Raw genomic sequence first — 11,842 nt, 5'->3', positions numbered from 1 at the left:
GAAGCAACTAAAGGTGCCAGCTCTAATGGAGAGCATCTCCTTCTTGAGGGCCGGGTTGTCAATGTGGCTTTGGGAATTGGGTCTTCACTGTCCTATACCTACCCATCCATTACCAGGGTATTGTCTCATCCCCTACTTTCTCCCTTTCATTTCCTGCTACAGTCAACACATTTAATAAAGTTGGTGCCCACATGGTTTGTTAAAGCGATCTTCTGTTTGATTTGATCCATTATTTTTGATTGATGAATCATGTAACGCGCCTGTTAACCAGGAAATGATAATTACATTAGCTTTGGAAGCAGGCCAAAACATTTACCCTGCCATTTTTCTGAGGTTGTATCTTGATGATAACTGTAAGGTACGAGATTTTCAAATTGAATGCTCGTTTATTATATATCTATCAAAATAGAAAGTTCCTATCTTTTGTTTTTAACTCGGAAAGTTTATTTTATAGGGAAAATGGTGCCCTACTCCTGGCTGTAAATCATGCTGTGTTTCCTGAATCTACTAAAAGTGTCTCAAAGTTCACTTGCAAGTGTCTGTTTACCTTTTGCTATAAGGTGCGACTTTTTCCATCGAAATATTTGTATCATCGTTTTGACCTTCTGTTTGTTTACACGGAGGATCGCTTTCTTTTTGCAGTGTTTGAAGGAAGCGCACGCGCCCCTGAGCTGTGTAACTGCTCAGTCTTGGAGAATAGAGCAACTGCATCAGTCTGAAAATTGGTATCTATTTAGCTTTGCTTTCTCGACATTAGTATAGATGTTAACCTCATATTTTCCAGATCTGAACCTAAGCGCCGGCCATCTGATTTTCCGTAGGCAACTAGCGTGTATTAGAAAATGCCCCAAATGTGAATGGCCAGTGGCGGTAAAAAGCCCAGTGCAAGCACTTGGAATGTCCAACCTGTCATTTTCATTTTTGCCGGTAACTTGAAATTTTTCTTCAGTTCCTCAGAAACTTCTTCGATAGAGCTTACTCGGCTCATCTACAAAACCGAGATTCAAAACTCCAATCATGTCTATATTTCAGGGGTTGTCATAGTTCTTGGTTGGAGCATGGTCACTGGGACGGAGACTACCATACTCATATATGTCTTCGAGCAAAACTGTAAGCGGTAATGACCTTATTCGAGTGATTACCTTATTCGAATGTTAATAAATTCCTTCAGCTATCACTAATCAAATTGTTCCTTTTTAAATCTGTCGTAGATTGCCGAGGATGAGAAAAAACGGGCAATAGCGACTCATGAATATAGCAGATTCCAACAGAGTATTTGTCAATGGAATTTTCAAGATATGGTAATTAACATGCAACATGAGAAAAAACGGACAAAAGCGACAAATCAATTCATGAAGGGTTGTGATTAAACCAACTTTTACTTGGAGATTTATTAAATGATCGATGTTCTTGGATAATGACTTGAATTCCTTGTTTCTTCCTTTACAGGATCAAAACCAAGTTCTTATGAAACTCCGAGCAATGCAGAATGAAGAGGTGATACACTAAACTTCAGTTTCTCGACAAATTTAATAATATTTCTAAGACTAGCGTCTCAGTTCACTCATTATTTACTAATTATCTAGATTCAGAGGAAAATAAATACGAGTTAAGAAAGACGCATAATTTATCATGTATTTCTGGGTGCAGCTGAAAGTCGTAGCTGAAAAACAAGCCCTCCCTATAGCAGAACTTTCGTTTGTGTCAGACACATGGCTACAGGTAAATTTAAGTAATTCGATGATGAATATTATGAAGAATAAATTGTATAGCTTACTAATGAATATCTCCCTCCTTATCACCTTTTTTTCGTCGTTCTTGCAGGCAGCGGAATGCAAGCGAGTATTCAAGTACATGTTTGTGAACAACTTTTATTTCCTTATATTTCGGGAAAACTGGAACCCTCTTTACAATGACTTGTTAAGTGAGTTTCCTTTGTGTTGAAATAGTAGAGTATCAACCAATTGGTATGATTGATTTGTTGATGATTTTTGTGTTAAACTGTTGCATTATATATGGTTATTCAGAGAACGGAGCATTTGTGCTAGAGCAACTATGTCTGGTTGTAGCTGAACTGAGAATGTTCGTGCGTAAGACTGCACCAGCTCAGCAATTTGAAGATTTCCGCAAAAGACTCTGCCTTAAATCGAACTTTGTCTCAACTCTAACTGAACCTCTCAAAATTCATGATACTAAATTTGCCCTGAACTTTCCATTTTCACTCGAATAAAAAAATACGATGGTCTTTTGAATGCTTATTGAGTAAATAATGTTTGTCTTTTCAATCAGTGTCGCTCGCAATTACTTACAGAACATGGAGATAGCTATACGTAATGAGTACACAGACATAGAGACTCTCCGCTTAGTGATATGCTCAAGGGAGTCGATTGAAAGGAAGTCAGACTCGATTGAGGAACTAAAGGAATGGCCTTGTCTGCACTGCAGTTTTTTCAATGACGGTTCTACTAACGACTGTGTCATGTGCTACCATTGAACAGATAAACGGTGAAGATCAGAAGATGGAACTTTTGTGCCTCATTTCAGTCCTTATACTACAGAAACTCTGCATGTTTTGTTTTATGTCCTCAGGTTGTTCTGCAACATTTCCTTGAACGGTAAACCTCGGTAGTTTTACTTTCCTTGAACGGCAAAACTCGGTAGTTTTACTGCATTTTTTTCTCCCTAATAAAGCAGTTTAATGAACACTGAACAATTTCGGTTGTATTATTCGCTGTTTTTCCGTATGTTTCGGATTGAATCTTATAATATTTCTCCAGTTGTAATGGTTAATTACTCCGTTCTTTGCTATATTATCGTCTTTATGGGTTTTGTTCATTGCTTGGTTAGGTATCATGAGTTCGTGACTTGTTGGGAGAAAAAATCCTATCTTTCCAAGCTTACCCTCCGGAATTGGAAAAAAGGTACGAAGATCAACAACCACTGTTTCAAGACTTGTTGGAGTATCGTTTTAGATATGTGTCTTATGTACATCGATATATATACATTATGTATTACCCGGTACATACATTTACCTAGCTTCGGTATGTATTACCCGGTACACACATTTACCTTCGGTATGTATCTAAAGATATTCAGCAGTGGCATAGCCACATACAAGTTTGTGGGAAACTTGAGACTCTACAGCTTTTCAACGATTGAAGGTTTTCATTATCAAAATTATTTGTCTGATTTGAAAATTTTATCTCTTTACAATAGAGCCGATTAAATGGCCCAATCCCAAAAGCCCCCGGCCCAGCCTGCTTTTTTGAAGGGCTTGGGCCTCTTATTTTGGCCCAAAAAAACCCCATGTGCCGCCCAAAAAAGGCCAAAGTATTTTAGGGATGGGCTTGGGCTAATCATGTGGCCTAAGTTTTGGCCCGACCCACTTTAATTAATAAATGGATATTTTTTCTTAAAAAGCTTGTGAAAGTAGTGTTAAAGTTAAAAATAACTCTTTACAAACTCATGTGTATCCTAAACCCTTTAAAAAGTTTAAACTTGCAAGCACTATAGCGATGAATAGTGCACAAACAAGTTCCCTTTCTGCCGTTGATTTGCCCCATTAGATCTTATCCCTCCATTCTCTCTTTCACTCACAGCCACACCCTTTCCTATTCTTTCTATCTACTCCACTCATTCTCACACCATCTCTTGCTTCTCACACCGTCTCTTACTTCTCACATCTCTATTCAGCTCTCTCCGCAAAACCTAAGTATTTACCCCAACTTATGAATCTCAGGTTTGATTGAAATTGGTCTTTGCTTAGTTTTCGTGGGTTATTGTTGTTCTTTGCAAATTTAGTATCGTTAGTGGGTTGATTGAAGTGCCTCATTGCTAATTTTCTGTTGGTTCTTATTGCTATAGGGTGGATCACTTGGTAAACATTGGTGTCGGTCCATGGTTATGCAATTCACTTCATCAATAAGCTCATTTTCTCTCAAATTAGCAATGATATTATGAGTTCATATTCATTCTCATTTTATTTGTTTCTCCTTTTTAGCAAATCTATTCATACATGCCTTTTTCTGTGCGTGTAATATGTTGAATTTCAACTACTTTTTACTGAATATTAATTAATTGTTTACATGTTCGAATATGAAGTTTATTATTTGGGATGAAGCATATATCAGGTATGCAGGCATTAGTGCATTATTATGGTTTCTGGCTTTCTTGTTATAAAAAATGGGTATTCACTAAGAAAGTAGGCTCATTGATTTGACAGGCACAAACTTGGATATATTTTCGTCGCAAAAGAGTCTGGTTAGGTTTCCCTCATTGCTGACTTTACATTTGTTTTCATTGTGTGATTTTGTATGTTTGTTAATTGCATATAAGTTTGGTCGAATGTTGTATAGCTGTTATTGCTACAACTGTGTGAGGTTAATTTGCTCCCAGTAATATACTGAGGTTGATTACTCTAGCGGTGTGTTGTTTGTTCTATGCTTCTATCTGCCTTCAATAGAGTTTTATGAAATTGCTCTGTTAATGAGATCGTTAAAATCTAGCTGATGATTGATGGTGTTTGCGAGTATGGCAGTTTAGGATAGTGAGGGTTCAATGACTGTCGAATAAGGTTGTTGTTTTCTCCGTGTTGTCGAGTTTATCTTGTATTGATTTTTAAACTTGCCTATGTTCAGATTCTCTGTGTGGGTTTTCTTGCTTGGAATGTAGGTGTGCTGGTCTCTGAATTTAGGGATTGTTGGATGAGTCTCGCTGCTAATAATTAATCGTCAGGTTCACATCAGTCTATTCTTTTACTGCGATGTTCATGTTTTCTTCCCTGAAATTTCATGGCTGGGTCTAGCATTTTTAGACTACTTGTTGCCCACAGGATCCTTAAAGTTTCAGGCTTCTTTTAATACTCCGACGACCTGTAGACTTGAGCTCTGAGTTTTAGTGAGGGGTTCTGGTATGACCTAATGTTTCTTTTTAAGGTGGTCTTCGGCGGCAGGTTGACCTACCCCAATTTATTACCATGGTATTTGGTACTGGAATTGTAGGTCCGTGAACACTCTACCAATTACTTGATATCTGTGAAATCTGTCCATATTCTTACTTCTTAATTGTCAGCATGCGGCGTGGCAGGGTCAAGTTTTGTTTATTTAACAAGTCTGCATTGCCTCTCTTTTGCAGGTTCTGCTTTTCTGACGCCGCTCTTCAACTGACCATATCTACTGCAAAAGCCTTGCCTACCTGATGCTGTCGGTGTCGTTTATACTGTAAGTGCGGGATCCGCTGTGGACCTTCCCTTTTGTGTCTTTCCTTCACTTTAGGACTAGATGGTGGTGATTCCTCAACAATGGGCTGGCAATGCGTGTTACTTTAGATGTCCGGTGCTGTAGGTGTAGGCTGTCAGACTTCGCTGCGAGAAGTAGCGTTACTTTTGTGAACTCTAACCTGTTATTGGGTTGGGTTGATATGATTTGTTGCATTGGGTTTATTCTATGTCTTACTTTTTAGGCATACAAGTAGGTGTGTGGTTGTTGACTTGTTGTGCCAGTGTAAGCGGTTGTAGAAAGCGTGTTTCACGGGGTCGTGTAGCTCAGGCATTTGTCCCCCTTAAGTCAGTGCCCTGTGTATTGTTATTTATGAACTTCCGACTATATGGAGACTTTTCTAATGCTCCCTTGCTTCGTCTGTAAATACAGAAGTAACCCAGTAATAGGTTTAGGGGTCCACTGTGCAGTCAGTACTGTTGTTGCCATGTTTAAAATGCCGGGATATTGCAGAATGGTGACTTTATTCCTACTTTGTGCACCCGGGGCCTTGAGAGGTATGCCAGTTCCAGCGGCCAAAGCAGGCTTCTACTGATTAGCGAGTGTTACATACACATTGGTATGTTCCTTACCGCATTTAATTTTCCATGTTAATGTTAATAAAACCTGAACACAATCACATTGGTAATACCCATTATTGTCAGAATCCCGATTCGATCCTATGATTCTACGATTTTACGATCCAAAAATGTTTGTCCGATCTCGGATCCTACGATTCTATCATGTTTGTAGAATCTTACGATCCTATTTATTTGAAATTTTCTAGAGGTAGGATCATAATACGATTCTACGATCTTACGATCCTACGATCCGACTCCATAGTAACATATTAAAATAAATTTTTATATAACGACATCGTAAAATCCAAATTTCATGTCATTTGTAGAAACATGTTCATGAAATGATACTAAACTCATTAATTATCAATATTTTGGGTATAAATAAGTGTTTTGATCTTCAATTATATATTTTTACCAAATAAAAAACTATATTTAGTGAATTTATAGAATCTTACGATTCTACGATCCGATTCTGCCGATTCGATCCTACCCTCCCCATCGATTCAAAGTAGAATCCCGATCCTGACAACATTGCTACTAATACCCCCACCCCCATCCCCCAACTTAGGTTATTCCCATTCAATCATTGTCGTCCATTTCTTCCATCATACCTTTCTCCCTTTCATTCTCTCCCTTTCATTCTCTCCCTTTCTTCCTGCCTCTCTTGTTCTCCTCTTATTACATGCCTTTCATTTTTAGCCACCTTCCTTTCATTCTCCGCGTTTCCCTCTTACCTTTTCTCAGCTTTTCCTCTTTGTATCCTGCAGTTTTTAAGCTATAGCGAGTTAGGCAACGAGTTAGGCAACGGATGGCAACATCATCGCACGTCTCTCTAGGTTTTAAACTTCTTACCTTTAAAATTGAACTCTTAATTTAGAAATTATGATTGTGATGTTGATTGGACAGGTTCTAGGGTTTGATTTGGGTGGGTCTTTGCTTATATTTGTTGGGTGGTTGTTTTTTTTTTCAGTTGGTTGAGTCGTTAGTGTTTGTTTGAGGTATTAATTTTAAAGGGTTGAATTGGGGGTTAATGTGATTTTGTGTTTACTTGATGTGTCTTTTAGCTTATATTTGGTTGTCCCTTTAGACAGCGAGTTGGGAAATGATAATTTATCCCAGATCAATGGAATAACCTGATGTAATTGGTGAGCCTTGGTGTAACCGGGTACTGGCGAATTCCTGTTATACTTCACTATAAGTTAGGCCGGTTTTATACATTTTGGTTGCAGTTATTGCATCACTTCAGTTCCAGTTCAGGTTATTTTGCAGTCAATTGTTTCAGATCAGGTCAATCCAGGTTTGGGTCTACTTCGGGATTTTATTTTCGGTTTGGGTCTACGACCTTACTTGATCAGGGTCAATGCTATAGGCTCGTGTCTGTATATACTTGGTTCATTTTCAAGGTATTCTGGGCCCTTAAGTTTTACTTCGGTTTTCAAAATCGTTTCAATCTTTATTTTCGATTTAAATTTTTAAATTTTTATAAAAGAAATCCGGTTTTCGGTTTTGTAAAGCTTATAAGTTAATTTTGACTTTTTTATTATGTTTCATCCCCTTGTGTTTTTCACTTTTCCTTTTCTGTATTTTCGCATTTTGAGGTGTGCGATCACCCATGGATGGATCTAAAGGATGATTCATATCAACCGACCACAAATCATTTTTGGATTAAGGCTCTGATGTTGTTCTTGTTGTATCTAATGCTGCATAATGTTTGACGCCCTTGTCTCTTTCGAATTTTCATGATTTTTAAAACATTGTTTCAGGTGAGTCCCTATATAATACCAGTGCTAGAGGTAACTTTCACAACAAGAGGTGAAGAAGACGAGTGCTTGATATTGGCAAGTGACGACATTTGGGATGTCATGTCAAACGATGGTCGGGAATGTGGCTCGTTGCGTCTTTAAAAAAATCCAAAAGTCTAAGGAGTCTTTAGGTGATAAATCTCCTGCAAATCTCCTGCACAAGTTGTCGCTGAAACTCTCTCACAACTTGCCATTAGTTTAAACAGTTCCAAGAACATTTCAGTCATCATTGTTGACCTCAGATTGAGGAGAAGACTTCAAACAAATAATGGAAGGGTATACAGGGTAATGGGGTTTAATCTATTTTTTTTTCCTTAATTTACGTTGATAAGTCAAATTTAAGGTCTAGATAACAACATTTAAGACTAAAAGACCATTCGTAGACATCATAGATAGTCTCAACAGCCATTGTTATTTATCTGTACAAAGCTGATAGAATGATGTTTCTAACAATTGCTCTTACATTGTATTACTGCCAAATATTCGATTGATCCTTCATTGTAGTTCGTTTGATTCAAATTCATGAACCCGGAAATGGGATATAAAAAGGAAAAATGACTTCTATTGTGTGTTAAAATTATCATTCTTTGTTGCAGTGAAAAACCAATTTTGTGAAATTAATCAAGCTCTGATACTCTTCATTCTTTTTCATCATTTTACGGGTCATTTATTGTTTCAGATGATGATCTAAATCATTAAGGGATAGATGATCTGCAACTGTAATCGTTGTAATTGTGGAATCAAAAGAAAAAAAACACTGTCACACAACTTCAGAAAGGGTATTGCTTGATGATTTTATATACTTTATACCAAACTTTATTTTAATCAATCTATTTATTCTGAAATGGACCCATGTTTGATTCGATTTGGTTCAGGCCAGATTCATTACAATTGTGGCAGCATTCAATTTATTAAGAATAACACCTCAATAGGATTCCTATTAGTTTTTTTTTACTCGTGTGCATTCAGGTACTTGTGGTGTATTCACTCTAGGTGTAAACTTATATCTAACCGTGTATAAGTTAGTTTTGCTTAACTTCTCCTAAGTTAAGTAAGATGCACAAAATGAAGTACTGACCCTCGCTTTATTGATTTGGAAAAGCAAGTGCTGATCGTTGCAGTTTTGGTCGTACTGCAGAGCCGATGATTTGGTCATTGCTTTCAAGCCTTTGTTTATGGCATGACTTAGTGTTTGTGCTAATATTTGAGGTTTTACGAAGCTTGTAGTTATTCATCTACAGCCCTTAGAAGTGGCTGCGGCGCTACCACGAACTACAAGTAAATATAGTATATTTTGGTAGGTTTGCAGATGTGTCAATTTAAGTGTAAGATATAGATTGGATTATTTGTTCAAGTTAAAATCATTGAAAAGTATTAGGAGATTGGGCCTATATTAGGCCCGACTACCATTAGGGTTTGCCATTAGGGTTAGGGTTTGCCATTAAGTTGAGAGGTATTATAAATACCTCACCATATCGATGTAAAACGACAACAATTTAATAATACATTTCCCTTCCTATGCAATTCTCCCCTCTATAATCTTAACATGGTATCAGAGCCTCTTTCTTGAGGACTCTAAAAACCGTTTCCGCATTCTTACCGGTGGGTGGCTGGAAATTTACACCCACCGGTAGGATACTCAATAAAAAAAAACACACAAATTTAAAAAAAAAAAAAAGAAAAAAGAAAAAAAAAAGTTGTCATCCTAGAAGGGTCTACGGGAGTAATAGCTTTTCTAATGATTCAAAGGCTACTTGTTTTGATACCCGAATGATTGTCTAGCAGATCCCTCGACTTGCTGCAATAAATCCAAAAACAAATGAAAAAATTTATTTCTTTTTCTTTGAAATTTGATTAATCGTCTTTTACTTCGTTTAAGGTGGTATTTGATTTATTTGGAGTCCGAAAAAATTAACGTTCTCCAGATCTTGAAATTGACGGATAATTTTCCGTTTTATTGATATTTGTCAGGTTCGATTAGGGTTCCTGCAAATTAACTCATATTCGACAAGTCCGAAAAACTTAACGTTCTTGTTTGAAAAAATTTTTTAACAAGTCTTATACTCGTTTCTTACCTACCTTTGAAGACGAAGAAGATTAATGAAGATCGAAGAGGATGAAGATCGAAGATTTCATTTTTTTTTCTTTTTATGTTTTTTCTTTGTATTTCTCCAATCGTAAAGTTCGTAATACGTACTGCCTTTACGATTGCGGGAGGGTATTAGGAGATTTGACCTATGCTAGGCCCGACTACCATTAGGGTTTGCCATTAAGTTGGGAGGTATTATAAATACCTCACCATAGCGATGTAAAACGACAACAATTCAATAATACATTTCCCTTCCTATGCAATTCTCCCCTCTATAATCTTAACAAAAAAGGAACCAAAAGTAAGGTTATAAAGGCGCTACTAGCTAGATTCACTAAAGGGTCTCGTGACTTTATGGATCATATTTTGCTGCTAAAAAATTTATCAGCTACTCACATCAAATTTTACTTTGTATCCCTCACCCTCTCATTCACCTTGTCGCTATTAGTGCCCATGTGAATTAATGCACTGATTTTCTATTACTTGTGGCATGATTTTGTCTGTGGTCAAGTTTTAATTTGAGAAACTCATACCTTATCACTAAATTTGAATGCTTTCCTCGTCACAGAGGAAGGTCTGATTCTTGTTGACCTTCTAGCTCTAAAGCTTGTTGGGAGAAAACACTTAAGGACAGCCTGGATGACAAGTAACCAACCCTTTTATCCCTCAAATTTACGTGTAAGTCGAGGTGCATATGTATTGTACGTGTCCACTGTTTTTAAATCATACTTAGGTTGATAGAATCAGGCCCAGTACTAGAACCTGGCAAGATGGGGGTTGGCGGTGTTCGAATACCAAATCACTTTAAGAGTGGGAGTACATCCCCGAAGTTGAAGGACTATAGCTCAAATCAACAGGAGAAGATTGAGGAGATGAAGGTCGCTATTCGCACTACATTTTTTCAGAAGTCTTTTTTTTAAATGGGAATGTTCTTAGGGAACACGTAATTCTAGAGGTAGTCTTAACCGCTTTAGCAATTTGTTTCTCTATACAAGACTCGAACCTTTTAAGTCAATATATGTAAATTCTTATAGGAAGGAACATATTCCTATGGCTCACTATCAGTATTAAATGTAAAACCTTCGCCTTACAATAGACCTTTGAAGATGCATAAAAGATGACTAAGACTTAAGGTAACCTGTTTTAATGGCAGGGTTCTTCTCACTACTCATTTAGGCTAAGGCGAAAGAGTCAGGGTTGAGTGTATTTGTGGTCTTATGCGGCCCTATAATCATTTTAAGGATCTGCTTCTACCAGTAAAAAATCAAAATCCATAATTGTTTTGACGGGTAAAGGATCTCTAGATAAATGTTAGTGACTATAGAGAAACATGCTTCATATGCATTGTGTGTATGATACTTGTCTAATATGCCAATTCATCATTTGCTACTTTGATCTGTTTGGAGCTATATAGCTAATGCAATTTCAGAATTTATGTAAATTGTTGGTGCTTATTGATTTTGGTAAAAAAAATCTCGGCAAGTCGTGGCCACAGCTGCTGCTTTTTGAAAAAAAAAATGGGGCAAATATTAAAGAAGATAGACTAGCACATTTAAAGAACAAGTGGGTGCTCAAATAAGTCTCTAATCTAAACACAAATTAGTTCAGGCTTATCTTATCAACTTTTGGTACACTTTTGTAACGGGTGCACACTTTCAAGCATAAGAAGGAAAGGTTTCAGATTAAATAGCCCAAAACCAGTTGTAAAGAAAGCTGTATTGGAAATAAAACTAGCAGTTAATTTCTGGGTGTACCGGATAGTAACATATGACTACTAGACAAACTCTACTTTTACTCCTTACACATTCCTTACTTTGTCCCATATTAATCCTATATAGCATGTTATCGTGCCTTTATTATGACTTTGCAGTGCTGCACACTGTCCAAATTCGTGACCTAGCTGTAAAATTGTACGTTCTAACCCCTAAGTCATCCTATATGAATTTGACCACCCAAAATATTGGAGTAAGGTGCCCGATATGTATGGTATATGGTTGAGACCAAATTGGCAAAGTAATTGACATTCTATTCTATACGCCAACACACGATACCTCAACAAAATTTCAGTTGGTCTTTTTTATAAACGATTAACCGAATTGGGGCTCCGCGCCCGGG

At 37.1% G+C, this 11,842-nt stretch overlaps 2 long non-coding RNA genes across 2 annotated transcripts; both read left to right on the top strand.

Annotated features, from left to right (window-relative positions):
- Positions 1-458: 458 nt before the first annotated feature.
- Positions 459-919, top strand: LOC141621234 (uncharacterized). Its single transcript, XR_012532159.1, has 3 exons — positions 459-560; positions 643-725; positions 822-919. It is a non-coding gene; the product is annotated as an uncharacterized LOC141621234 (long non-coding RNA).
- A 297-nt stretch (positions 920-1,216) lies between these two features.
- Positions 1,217-1,723, top strand: LOC141621233 (uncharacterized). The gene is made up of 3 exons (XR_012532157.1): positions 1,217-1,359; positions 1,450-1,497; positions 1,651-1,723. It is a non-coding gene; the product is annotated as an uncharacterized LOC141621233 (long non-coding RNA).
- Positions 1,724-11,842: the final 10,119 nt, after the last annotated feature.

Source organism: Silene latifolia, chromosome X (genome assembly GCF_048544455.1).
Source record: "Silene latifolia isolate original U9 population chromosome X, ASM4854445v1, whole genome shotgun sequence".
NCBI classification, from domain to species: Eukaryota; Viridiplantae; Streptophyta; class Magnoliopsida; order Caryophyllales; family Caryophyllaceae; genus Silene; species Silene latifolia.
This window is presented reverse-complemented; position numbering and strand designations above follow the sequence as displayed.